Here is a 12,500-nt window from a genome sequence, read left to right as displayed (position 1 = left end):
ATATACTGTCAATTAAATTAATTTTTTTCACAAACTACAAGTCAGCGTATGCTACTATTCCAAATTCATATTGAACATATATTCTCATGGAATTACCATAATTTTATAATAACAACTATTCAAAATGAATAAAAATATCCTCTGAGTCCCGCATCAGACGAATAAAACGTGGATTGAATATTTGTCACATTAAGTTTGAAATTATATGGAAATGATTCTTGTATAAGTGATGTGTCAAAATCTGCCTTTCATCGGTTGCAAACCAATAACAGATAAATGATTATACGCTGGTCACAAACAACACTCTGTAAGTGATTGTTTTGTAGTCACATGGTAAAGGTTTGTGAATAATTATACATGAGCCGTATAACAGCCTTATAAATTTGACTGTATATTAGTCACAACAATAATCAAAATACCTATACATTAGATACAAAGAAATCTACATTTATAGCAGCCACACATCAACAGTACAAAACTGCTTATCTCGTGATCTCCCGAAAAAAACTAGTAAATGCGTAATTTATCAAACAAAATGCAAATAATCCAAGCTTTTATTCCATTCAGCCCCGAAAATGGAACTCATTCCACGTAACAATGACATTAATTTGCAATCCATATCGCCTGCTTGAGCAAACACAGAATAAATATTTAATTGTGATCTACAAAATACTGCAGAGGCCTTAAACCTAGGTCAGTTCAAATAAATAATGGCTCAATGAACTGGTTCATTTACACTAAATTACTCTGTGAATTGGTTCATTTCAAGTAAATAATGATTCAATGAATTACTTCATTTCAAATAAATAATGAATAATTATTCATTTATATACGAGCAATTCAAAGAATAATATAATATAACATGATAAAACATTATTTAATATATAAATTAACATAATTGATACGAGTTTACAACGTGCCCGAAAACTGATAAATATATCTGTTGTATAAAATCAATGTACTACGTTTTACTCAGTAAGTGATGGTTACTGTACGCGTATTAATTCACAAACAAAGTCTTTTCGCACATTACCATTCTCCGTATAAAGAAAAAAAAAAAATATATATATATATATATATATCATATATATATATATATATATATATATATATATATATGTGTGTGTGTGTGTGTGTGTGTGTGTGTGTGTCTGTGTGAATACATAATTTGACATAGCATTGTAATTATTGAAGGGTCTACAGCATCACGTCTGTATTTATCGCAAGGCATGTAAACTTACATAAATGCAAACCCTATAGGTTTTTAGACCTTGCATATACGTATGCTGAATATTGTACTCTGCATTCTTATGAATGGGAAAATACATGGGAGCGCACTGAACCTCCACAAGCGCATCCGAGAGAGAGAGAGAGAGAGAGAGAGAGAGAGAGAGATTCCTACTTTCTTCAAATATCGGTGTTTCAACGCCGCATCCTTTCCCAACAGAACCGATACCTCCTGCAGTTCTGTCATTTTTCCCGCACCGTCAATCCACCGTCTGTAGTTATATGGTGTGGGAATGAGGATGACCACACCCCCCCCCCCCTTTCTCTCGCTCTCTCTCTCTTCCCACCTATACAACCCCCATCCCTCCCCATTCACTCTGTTTTTGAGAATAAGATGACGAGCCTCCCTCCCACTGACCCGGATAGGTTCTTTATTAGCATTCTCTTCATTATTCAGCATTCACTTAATTATTAAACATTCCCTTCATTATTCACAGTCACTGTTCAAGGCTTAAAAGGGTGAGGTGAACAGCTGTTATTCATTTACTCATCGATGCTAATTTGTCTCGTCGTATGTTTATGTAATTTGAAATGACTGTACGTTTGGCACTGGTAATTTCTTGTTGGATGAGATCTCAATGACGTATACACGTAATGCAATAATGGAAAATAAACGTTAATCATACGACAAACTGTTGTGGTTATTCCTGTACAAAGGAATGAAGAGAATATAAGCACTAACAATGAGGTCCACACACTGCTGAGATGAGGAGTTAGGGATGTAACAACAACTGCAAATTTTAAAATATCAAATTGCTATCCACGTATCAATATCATCGTGCGTTGGTTTCTTATTGAAATAATTTCGTCGATTACATACATACATACATGCATACATACACACACATATTATATATATATATATATTATATATATATATATATATATATATATATATATATATATATATATTCTATCGTGGATTTAAGGATATTTCCAAGTACGTGTTCCCTCGTGCTACACTGGGTATAGTATGTGTACACACACACACACACACACACACACACACATATATATATAACATCAAGCTTTCTGCATGTCCTAATTTTTGTAAAAGTCCTAAATTTCCAAGTTTTCGATAAGCAAAAGGCAAATGTCCAGAGAAAAAGATAAGCAGACAGAAGGGGACTAAGAGGTGGCATTCTCTCCTTGTTCTCAGAAGAGTGGTGACCAAAATAGTACCTGTAGGAAATAACGAAGATCGCCATCTTGCAGCAGAGAGGAAGATGATCAAGAGCTGACGTGAGAAAGGGATCATTGATGAAGCAAAACTGCACTAGATTAATGCTGCTGAAGGGTAAGACAAACGAAGTACCCCAAACAAAAACAAATACATAGAAATTCTCGATTAATTACCTTTTTGCTTTTAAATTTTAACGCAAGTTAACTGCTTTCGATGGCATTTTGCAAGCAACAAATTTTATTTAATAGATAATTTTATCATTGCCACTTCTTCTATGAAACTACAAAGAAGCACCAATAAACTCTTGTCTAAATCAATTTGCTATGCTAGGTGTGACCCGTAATCGTACTCCACAACGTTTTTAAAATAAAGAAGGTTGCCGGACGTCCATATAAGTGCCCTTATCTAGCCCAAACTCGAAAGTAACTAGAGAAAAGTGGGAATTAAAAGAATACTGTTACAAGAAATCAGACTGGAGGCGAGGAGTAATCGAAAGCGAAATAGAGGTTCCAGAACTCATTTCCACTGAAACCTGATCATAAGTAAATCTTCAGGTTAACGTAAAGTATCCTCGTATTAAACACTATGAAAATACAAGGTGGAAAGTTTAAGTGGTTTGTAACTAAAGGATTAGATCTTCGCGTCTAATTCCACTGAAATCCAAGCATTCTATAACAGTGTGGCCTTGAATTCCTCATAAATAAAAGGAGAATTAAAACTTCACTTAGACTCCTATGAGCCCACTAAAGGAAAAACTATGATAAAATGGTATTATAACAATGCAAAAAAGAGCATTAATCGTGAATGTGGGAAGGAAGAATATTTATTTTGGGATAGATGTGCGTGAAAAATGTCGAAATAACGTAACGGATCCTCTACAATACAAACTGCTATCTCATGGGTATGTAATGTGTGTATATGTGAATACATATGACCACACGAGCAGCAGCAGCAGAGAGAGAGAGAGAGAGAGAGAGAGAGAGAGAGAGAGAGAGAGAATTATGTATCAAGTTACCACACTGATAAGCTATACCACTATATAATATATATAATATATATTATATATATATATATATATATATATGTGTGGGTGGTTGTGGTGTGTGTGGGTGTGTGTGTGTGTGAGTGTTGTGTGTGCGTGTGTGTGTGTATTATATATAATGTATGTAATTACATTATTAAACTATACATATATATATATATATATATATATATATATATATATATATATATAATATAATATAGTATATACTGAACTCCGAAGAAAAATGCTGTAAATAAACACAGCGATGAGGACGGGCAAGTAGCTGGGGTACAGATTGATGAGGCTTTAACTTCTTAAGGAGTAAGATAGGAGGCGTGGCTGCCTATCCATCAATTGCAAAGTTGATGGATGAATACGTCCAACAGACGGCTTCTCTCATCAATCCTTAAATCCTGATCGCCACCCCGCCAACCCCTCCCCCCACTACTCTCTCTCTTCCCTCCCCTCTCGCTGACGGGCTCTCCTAACTCTACCCTCTCCTTCAATCCCCCGCCTCCCACCCCCCCTCCCGTCGCCACCCCCTCCCCCCCCCTCTCTCCCTCTCTCTCTCTCCCCCCTCTCTCCTTCTCGTCTCTCTCTCTCGTCTCTCCCCATCCATCTCCTTCCCTCTTCTTTCTCCCCATCTCTTCCTCCCCCTCTCTCTCTATACGATCATCAACATCAAATGTCATCTACAAATTAACATTAGGAAAGCAAAAATGTGGATAGCTTCATCAACTTTTTTAATTAATAACATTCTGAGAGAGAGAGAGAGAGAGAGAGAGAGAGAGAGAGAGAGAGAGAGAGAGAGAGAGAGAGTTCATTACTATATAAAAACTGAACAATACTAACGTCATATTCCTTTATGTTTTTCTCACTGCTAGGAAGAAAGGAATCGATGGCCTTTCTGATCCGCTGCTATTTAAGCATAAACTTAACTTTAATAACTGATCATATTTGACAGCTAGTGATAAAAAACAATTTACATTACACCAACAGCAATATGTGACAACCGCCAAAATCTATAGTGGCGTTCTTCCCCCTCTGACTTTCGAGATGTTGTGCAAGTGTGAAGCACCTCGTGAAATGAGAGATATTTCATATTTCAAAAGAGGTCGTCATCCAGTAAATGTCGATTGCCTACAACAAAACATGTCACCATTTTTTAATGCAATTTTTAGTTACATAGTTCTGGAGATCTTGGCTAAATTCCAGTTACTTGTTCTCATATTTTCTCGTTCTGCTTCGACCTACTTGGGTGAAGAGTTGTGACACCAGACTCTAGCACTTTATCAATATACTTTATCTAAGTAAGCAATTCATGAAATAATTAACCTCCTTCTAATTAGTGTATTAATGAACATGGCGGATACTTATTCTATCACAGGTATTTAGATGCGAATAATTGTTTTTTAGGTTTCTTTCTCCTTAAAAACAATTCTTCTTTAACAAATAATTCAGTATGCAAAATAGTCCCCTACCCTTTGTTTCCTCAATATATATATACATATATATATATATATAATATGTATATATATATAGATATATATATATATATAATATATATATATATATATATATATATTTATTGACATAAGTCATACAATCCTCAGCCGCTGAAACTATAAAATACTCAAAAAAAAAAGAAAAAAAATAAAGTCAAGGATCTAACACTTTTCAGTATTTTGTCAAAGGAAAAGAGGCATATCAGATTCCAATGAAAATAAGTGTGTAAATGCAAATCACCATCCGTCCTTTGTGCAATACCAGGCGTCCGGTCATCGATCATATGAGGATGAGCGAAGATTTGACGCATTTTCCCTTTTAAAATTCTCGGCACGTTGCTCGAGTGGCAGGAATTACTGCGATGGGACTTGCTGGAGGCTAGTGTTGCATGGGAACATTTGCATTTCTCTACTTTATCACTTGATGATTCAGGCGTCATCTGGGACAATTCATTCTTCATATTAGTCTCCCACAAACATGATGTAGAAAACCCTACTTATAAATTCTCCCACAAACATAATTTAGGGCACCTTATTCTTCTCATTAGTCACCCATAAATAATGTAAAACCCTACTCTTCTTATTAGTCTCTCCAAAACATTCTCTATAGCACCTTATTCTTCTTATCTGTCTCTCATAAACATAATCTAGAGCACCTTATTCTTCTTAGAAGTGTCACACAAACATAAACTAGAGGACCCTATTCTTATTAGTCTCCAACAAACATACTCTAGAGCACCTTATTCTTCTTATCTGTCTCCCATAAACATAATCTAGAGTACCTTATTCTTCTTATTAATCTCCCACATACATAATTTTGGAGACTTTATTCTTCTTATTTGTCTCCCACAAACAATCTTGAGCACTTTATTCTTCTTATTAGTCTCTCACATACATAATCTTGGGACTTTTTTTTCTTATTTGTCTCCCACAAAAATAATTTTGAGCACGTTATTCTTCTTATTAGTGTCCAACAAACATAATCTAAGACACCATATTCTTCTTGTTGCTCTCCAATTCCTCTTATCATACTCTAATTATCGTGTTCTCTAACATGATCTAAAGCACCTTATTATCCGTATTAGTCTCCCGTTCGTCTACTATTACCCTACTTGATATTCGATGTCTTCGTGGCTGTACTGTGAGGCCTACAATTCCTATTCTCGATAAATGACTTTAATTTGGTTTGGTTAGGCGAGAGCAAATTAAATACTATTTTGAATTCTTATTCAACAAGACCTAATTCCTTAAATAACTGTAACCGTGTTTCTAAAGTGCTTTCACTCAATTATCTGTTAAAGTGAGAGAATGCATCTGGATTTCCTCTTCTCCTATTTTGCTGTTACTCGTCCATCTTTTAAATCAACCAGGATTCACTGTGTTCATATATATTCCAATCTAAAATCCTTAACTTTTGCCCTATTAGAGAAATATAATCCTTGGCCGGTAAGTTTCCAATAACATTGCATATCTAAATTTCCTTCGGTTCTGTCCTGGAGGATCTATTTAAAGTGTTCTCCGAAGGAATAGGGCAATTTCTTTGGACTTCATTTCAGGCCTAACTTCTCCCCAGTAATTCAAACATCAATGAATACTGATTTCATTTATGACAAGGGATGATGTACTGAAAAAAAAAAATCTTGAGAGCTGCTACAGCTGCTTTGATGTACTGTAAGCATACGGCTAATATTTGCAACGTCCACATAATAAATTACGAACAGATATACAAATACAAACAAGCACTAAATCATGCCTCAAGGTATGAACGTACAGATGAAAAATATGTTAAGAACAGAGAGTAACAGCTAAACATAACCTCGGTAACTCCGATGTAGCAAGCAGAAAGCAATGAAAGCAGTATCCCTGGGGCGTCAAGAGATTTCGGAAGACTCTATATGTACATTTTATTACATAGGCGTCATTAGCGCCGGCGGAGACTGTGGTAGTGGCAGCAAAAGCAGCAGCAGTTATTGAGGGCGGCGTCCCGTGCAGGGTGCATTCCTCACCCGGCGGGGTTCTTGGAGGGGAGGAATGTTTCATTAACTCCTAAGATGTCATTGTTCGAGAGATGGAAGCTCCATGGAGGGAGGGACGGCCCGGAACGGGACAGGACTGGACTACTCTCACCCCACCACTTCACCCATCTACTATATGCTTCGGAGGTTAGCTCTCTCTCTCTCTCTCTCTCTCTGCTTAATAAATTCAGTTTAGCTCTCTGTCTGTTCCATGAACCATCGATTTCGATCAAACAATTCTTGAAACCTGTTCTCAAGAGCAGATCTTTTAACAAGGGCTATCGATTCTGTATCAACCTGTTTATTTCTTTCGTAATTATTAGCAGGTTATTGAGGATTGATCAGCTAATAAATTAAGAGGCACTAAAGCTTGCCACTCGGAAATGTCATCCTATCATATCCTTACGAGGTCTTGATGCAATGCCAAAAGCTTGAATTTACGCAGTATTTTTCAATATGGGAATAACAAAGTGTGAATGAATACTTCGACATACTAATATACTTTTGGGGAAAGAAACGAGTAGAAACTACCAAGGTATGAGGAACTAAACGAATAATTTACAACGTACAAAGAAGAGAATTAATTAAATTTCCATCATACAGAAAATGAAGAACTGAAAGAGAGAGCTGACGGGAGAAAAGGGTAGAAACTGTACCCTCAGGGCACTGAACTCGACTCAGATATGGGATACCCCCCCCCCCATTCAGATACGCTCTCCTGAGCAAGACCAGAGGTGACAGATGGAGAGAGAAAACAGAGGCTGAGCGAGAAAGTAGTGGTAGCAGAGAAAAGAAGGGCATAAATACTCGGAACAAAAGATGAATAAATGAAAATACGAATAAAGCAATGGGTAGAACGAAGGGGGGTTACTGATGAAGGGGAGAAAAACAAGTGGGAGAATTGAACATAGAGAAACATTACTAAAAACGCGGTATGGTGTAGACTGAGCTTTCAACACCATCAGATAAATAAATACTTGGCGCACAAAAAAAAAAAAAAAAAAAAAAAAACAAACAAACAAACAAACAAAGAGGAGGTGCCAAAAATGGAATACGAGATATGAGTATATCCATAATCAACATATGTCAAAAACTAGTAAAAAAGATGTCTCAATAGAAACATGCCTTTAGGTAATGATTCTGATAATCTGAAAGACAAGTTGACACAAGGTTTTTGAGGAAGCAAGAGTTAAGTAAAAGACCAAATATTTTAGGGATAGTAGGTAACTAAGAGAGTAACATGAAAATAAAAAATGCCAGTCACCACTCATTGAGATGACTAGGCAAGTGTAAGAAATATAATTCCAGTTTTCAGTGATGCCAAATTTCAACAAACATTATGAATGCCAAAATGACCTAAGTCACAAAACTGACTGGGATCCGTGTCAGTAGTGAAATGATTGTTTCCGATGACTATGAATCATTTTATACACAAACTGGCGTCGCAGCTGCCTAGGTTATCTAATTGGTAATGAAAAAATGGAAATGATTGACCATTACTGATAAACTCTGCCCAAGTTAATAACTATCAAAGATACAAATGCAAGAAATGAATGAGATTTTAGATTTGTCGAATGCAAGTGAAATAGAAAAAAAATAAGAAAGCTTTACGTGAACTGCCTGCCTACAGTGTGCACTGAATGCACAAATAAGATGGAACTAAGCATATTTGGATGTATGTTGAAGCGCAAAGAAATGGAGGAGTTCATTTATACAAATGTTTATCAGATTTTCATGGAAAAGCGGGAGTTCAAATACAGAATAATAAAAGTAAACTGATGCGTTCAGGAATATTTAGTACCCATAATATCGCGTGAGTGTTTATAAAAGGGTGCGCTTTTGAGCATTCTGATAAGAATCGTATGAAAACTTTTGAAAAAAAGAAATATATTTTCCGTGTTTTTCATTCAATGACCTGATATTTCTGTGAGCAGTACAGCAGGAATGAGATCCTGACTGCCTCTTGAGGAGAGAGAGAGAAGGAAGAGAGAGAGAGAGAGAGAGATAGAGAGAGAGGAGATGATCGAGAGAGAGAGAGAGAGAGAGAGAGAGAGAGAGTTGGATTTGTTCGAAATGCTACAGTTTTAAAGGATTGTGCTGAAATGATCATCCTGCTCTTATACAATTTTGTCCCTGAATACTTACGTAACTACATTCAATCCGCGCTGAATCTTATAATTTTTTTCTTTTATTAAACCATAATAAAGTCCTTGAAATACTTACGTCGCCAAACGCACACCGTAAAAACTACACATTCAACTCGCGCTGAATCTTATAAAAAATATTTTTATTAAACCATAATCAATTTCTAATAAAATCAACTGAAGGTAGAATGATTCGGGGGAATACAGCAATATACAGTAGAATATGTTTATGTTAAGACAATTGGTTATATGGAAAATTTTCATAAAAAAAGATTTTCGGAGAAGAAATTTGTGAGGGATCCTATCAGTCAAATTAATCTCAAAATAGCACAAAATGCTGCTCAATCTATAACCATTAAAACAGTCTAATTTATCAAAATAAGGCCGATGTGTTGGACTAATGCACATCATTATTGAAAGAAGACTTCAATCGGCATCCATTACGCGCACTCCGAGGCCCTGGTGTGTCAATTAGCAGTATTACTGGTCCCGGGATTGGTTACGTTAGGGCTGTAATCAAAGGTGATACGCATTCGTCGTGATTGGCTGGTTTTCAGACGGCGATGATAGCGGTCATAATGCCTCCCGAAAGGCCCCACCCTGATCAATACGCGCCATTCTGTACTGTGAAGCAGGAGGCGAGGTTGGCGGGAAAAACGCCTCTGGCGGGAAAGAAAGTAGAAGTTGCTTTTGGCGGGAAAGGAAAAAATGTTGGATTTTGGCAGGAAAAAAAAAATTTCTTCTAAGACAGAATGTTCAATATTAGAGAGAAGGAAACAGTCGTTTTCGTTGGAAAAAATAAACTTCCTGAGGAAACGATTTTCGTATTTTTTTTTCGAGAAGGCTGACTAGAAAGAGCGACCCCATATAGAAATGGGAAAAGCTGTAGGCAAAGAAAAAGAAATATTTGTTAACGACGGGGAAAGCACCGAAGGTTTGGTAGGATACAGCAATTTATCCAAACGAATAATACAACGTTTTAATATCTTGAAAAATAAAAGAACATTGAAAATTCCGATTTCTTGTAACTCTTCCTGAATGAGCTAAACTACATGAATACTTTCACTTGCATATGATTTAAAGCAATGAGGATTACTTTATACTATACATAATTATTATACGTATATATATACTACATACATACGTATATATAAATACATATATGTACGTGCATGTGTGTATGTACGTTCTTTGTGACACAAAAGTCTTTTCAAGTCTCTAATACTGATGCCACCAACAATCCACAGTCACTAACACACAAGTAAAGTAAAGCTTCGCTGGTCTCCTTTTGAACAGAATAAACATGAATCCATAAAACTTGCATTTCAACTGGACTATTTGGCACCCTTAATTATAATCAACTTAGTAAAAAAATAAACACTGACGAATGTACTGAATATCCAAAGTAAATTCAGAACCGGGTAATAGAGGATTATTGAAAAAAAAAAAAAAACAAGTATGCAGAACTCACAAGAACCTTGGCGGTCTGATAAATGCAACAGTTGAGTAAATGGTGCAAAAAGGTTATTAGAATAAAATTCCAATAACGGGCAACGAATAGACAGAACATTCGTGCCGAAACTGTTGTCAAAATGATGCAGCGAAACAATGAAAATCTAGTAGAATTCGGTGCTAAGTACATACTATATGGCAATTACGACAGAACAAATGTAATTTTAAACTCAAATACAACAACGCTGTTGTAATCCATTGAGAAAACGATATTCCAATCCAAACGTTACATTCCTGTGTTATACATAAATCAAGTTAATAAGAGTTGTTTATCAGCTTCCACGACATATAGGTACAAGGCCCTCTAAAAAGAAGCTAAATTTTGTGAATAAAGCCACAACATTTTATGAAAGCAAAATAGGAGAATTTATTCACGTATATAAATAACATCCTGGTAAGACGAATACTTTAGTGGCATTACATTTTTTGGAAGCCATTAATATTAGCATTGGCTTACAAAATTCCAGTCAAATCTTGTTTCACATTTTTAATCCCTTAGGGCTTAGACAAAGGATACATTACTCAAGTAGGATATTTGAAGTGTGTGTATTTGTGTGTATGAGAGAGAGAGAGAGAGAGAGAGAGAGAGAGAGAGAGAGAGAGAGAGAGAGAGAGAGAGAGAGAGAGAGAGAGAGAGAGTTTTATTTTTTCCCCATAAGACTACTTTGATTATAGCAGAGATGAATCTAAGAATTTCTCGACCTTGACTCTACTGCCAAATGTTAAAATTCTGGTAGCAGGTTCTAAAAATTCCTATATTGCATGAATGCGTATCTATTCATATGTCTTCTTATGATACCAACAAGACCGATAGTCAACCAAAAACGAAAAGACGAATAGCGAATAAAAATGGACACAATTAAGAGAGCACAATATTAAAGACAAAGCAACTATGCGAATATTTTTCATCAAAGCGGACAATACAATGGTCGTTGTTTATGTATTCATTTATTATTTTTCTGTATTTCTCTCCAGTCAGGGTGAGATGGGGACTGGAGTGATTATTCAGCTGAGTTAAATGAATGGACTGATTATTCAGCTGGGTTAAATGAAAGAAAACATAAAAGCTATCGATGGTGATAGTAAATATATTTTCCCATCGAAGGTAAAATGTATTTGCCATTAGCAACACGAAATAGTTACACATTATATCATTGAACATAATAATAATAATAATGACTACTATCCACTTCCTCTGACATGTACACGATCGGGTCATGAAAACGATTAAGCCTTTAACTGCATAATTGCTCTCAAGATCCTTTGAAGAAACACCTAGTTCTTGTTATTCACAACAAGTTAATCCACACGGTGCACCAGCTTCCCTACTGCGCCAATTTATTTATTCAGCGTATTATTCTCCCATAACATCTTGTACCCTGAGGGGAAATATCATTAACCAACCCAATGGACTGTGGTTAGGCTGTATTGAATTCGCTTGCACACAATGCGCCCATATTCGCCCGTGTTCACACATAACAATCTGTGGAAGAATTTTCCCACATTTCCCACACCGGATGCCTTCTCAGCTGCAACTTCCAAACGACTTTGAGAGAAATTACTTCACGTATCAAGTATCAATTTTCTGATTTTTTTCTTTAGGAGAAGCTCTTATCTTAGAGCTTCATAAACTTCGAAGTTTCGGTTTATATATTTACGAAACTGGTATTTAATTTGAGAGAAATGACTTCACATAGCAAGTCTCAATTTTCTGATTCTTTTCCTTATGAGAAGCTCTTGCCTTAGAGCTTCCTCAAATTAGAAGCTTCGGTTTATATATTTAGAAACTGGTATTTAATTTGAGAGAAAAGACTTCACACAGCAAGTACT

General features: G+C 35.9%; 1 long non-coding RNA gene across 1 annotated transcript in view; it reads right to left on the bottom strand.

Moving 5' to 3' along the window:
• LOC135201291 (uncharacterized) overlaps positions 1 to 12,500 on the bottom strand; it is a 303,738-nt gene that overhangs the window by 38,014 nt on the left and 253,224 nt on the right. The window lies entirely within an intron of this gene.

Source organism: Macrobrachium nipponense, chromosome 28 (assembly GCF_015104395.2).
Source record: "Macrobrachium nipponense isolate FS-2020 chromosome 28, ASM1510439v2, whole genome shotgun sequence".
Classification (NCBI taxonomy): domain Eukaryota; kingdom Metazoa; phylum Arthropoda; class Malacostraca; order Decapoda; family Palaemonidae; genus Macrobrachium; species Macrobrachium nipponense.
Note: the sequence above shows the minus strand (reverse complement) of the source record. Positions and strands in the feature narration are given on the sequence as shown.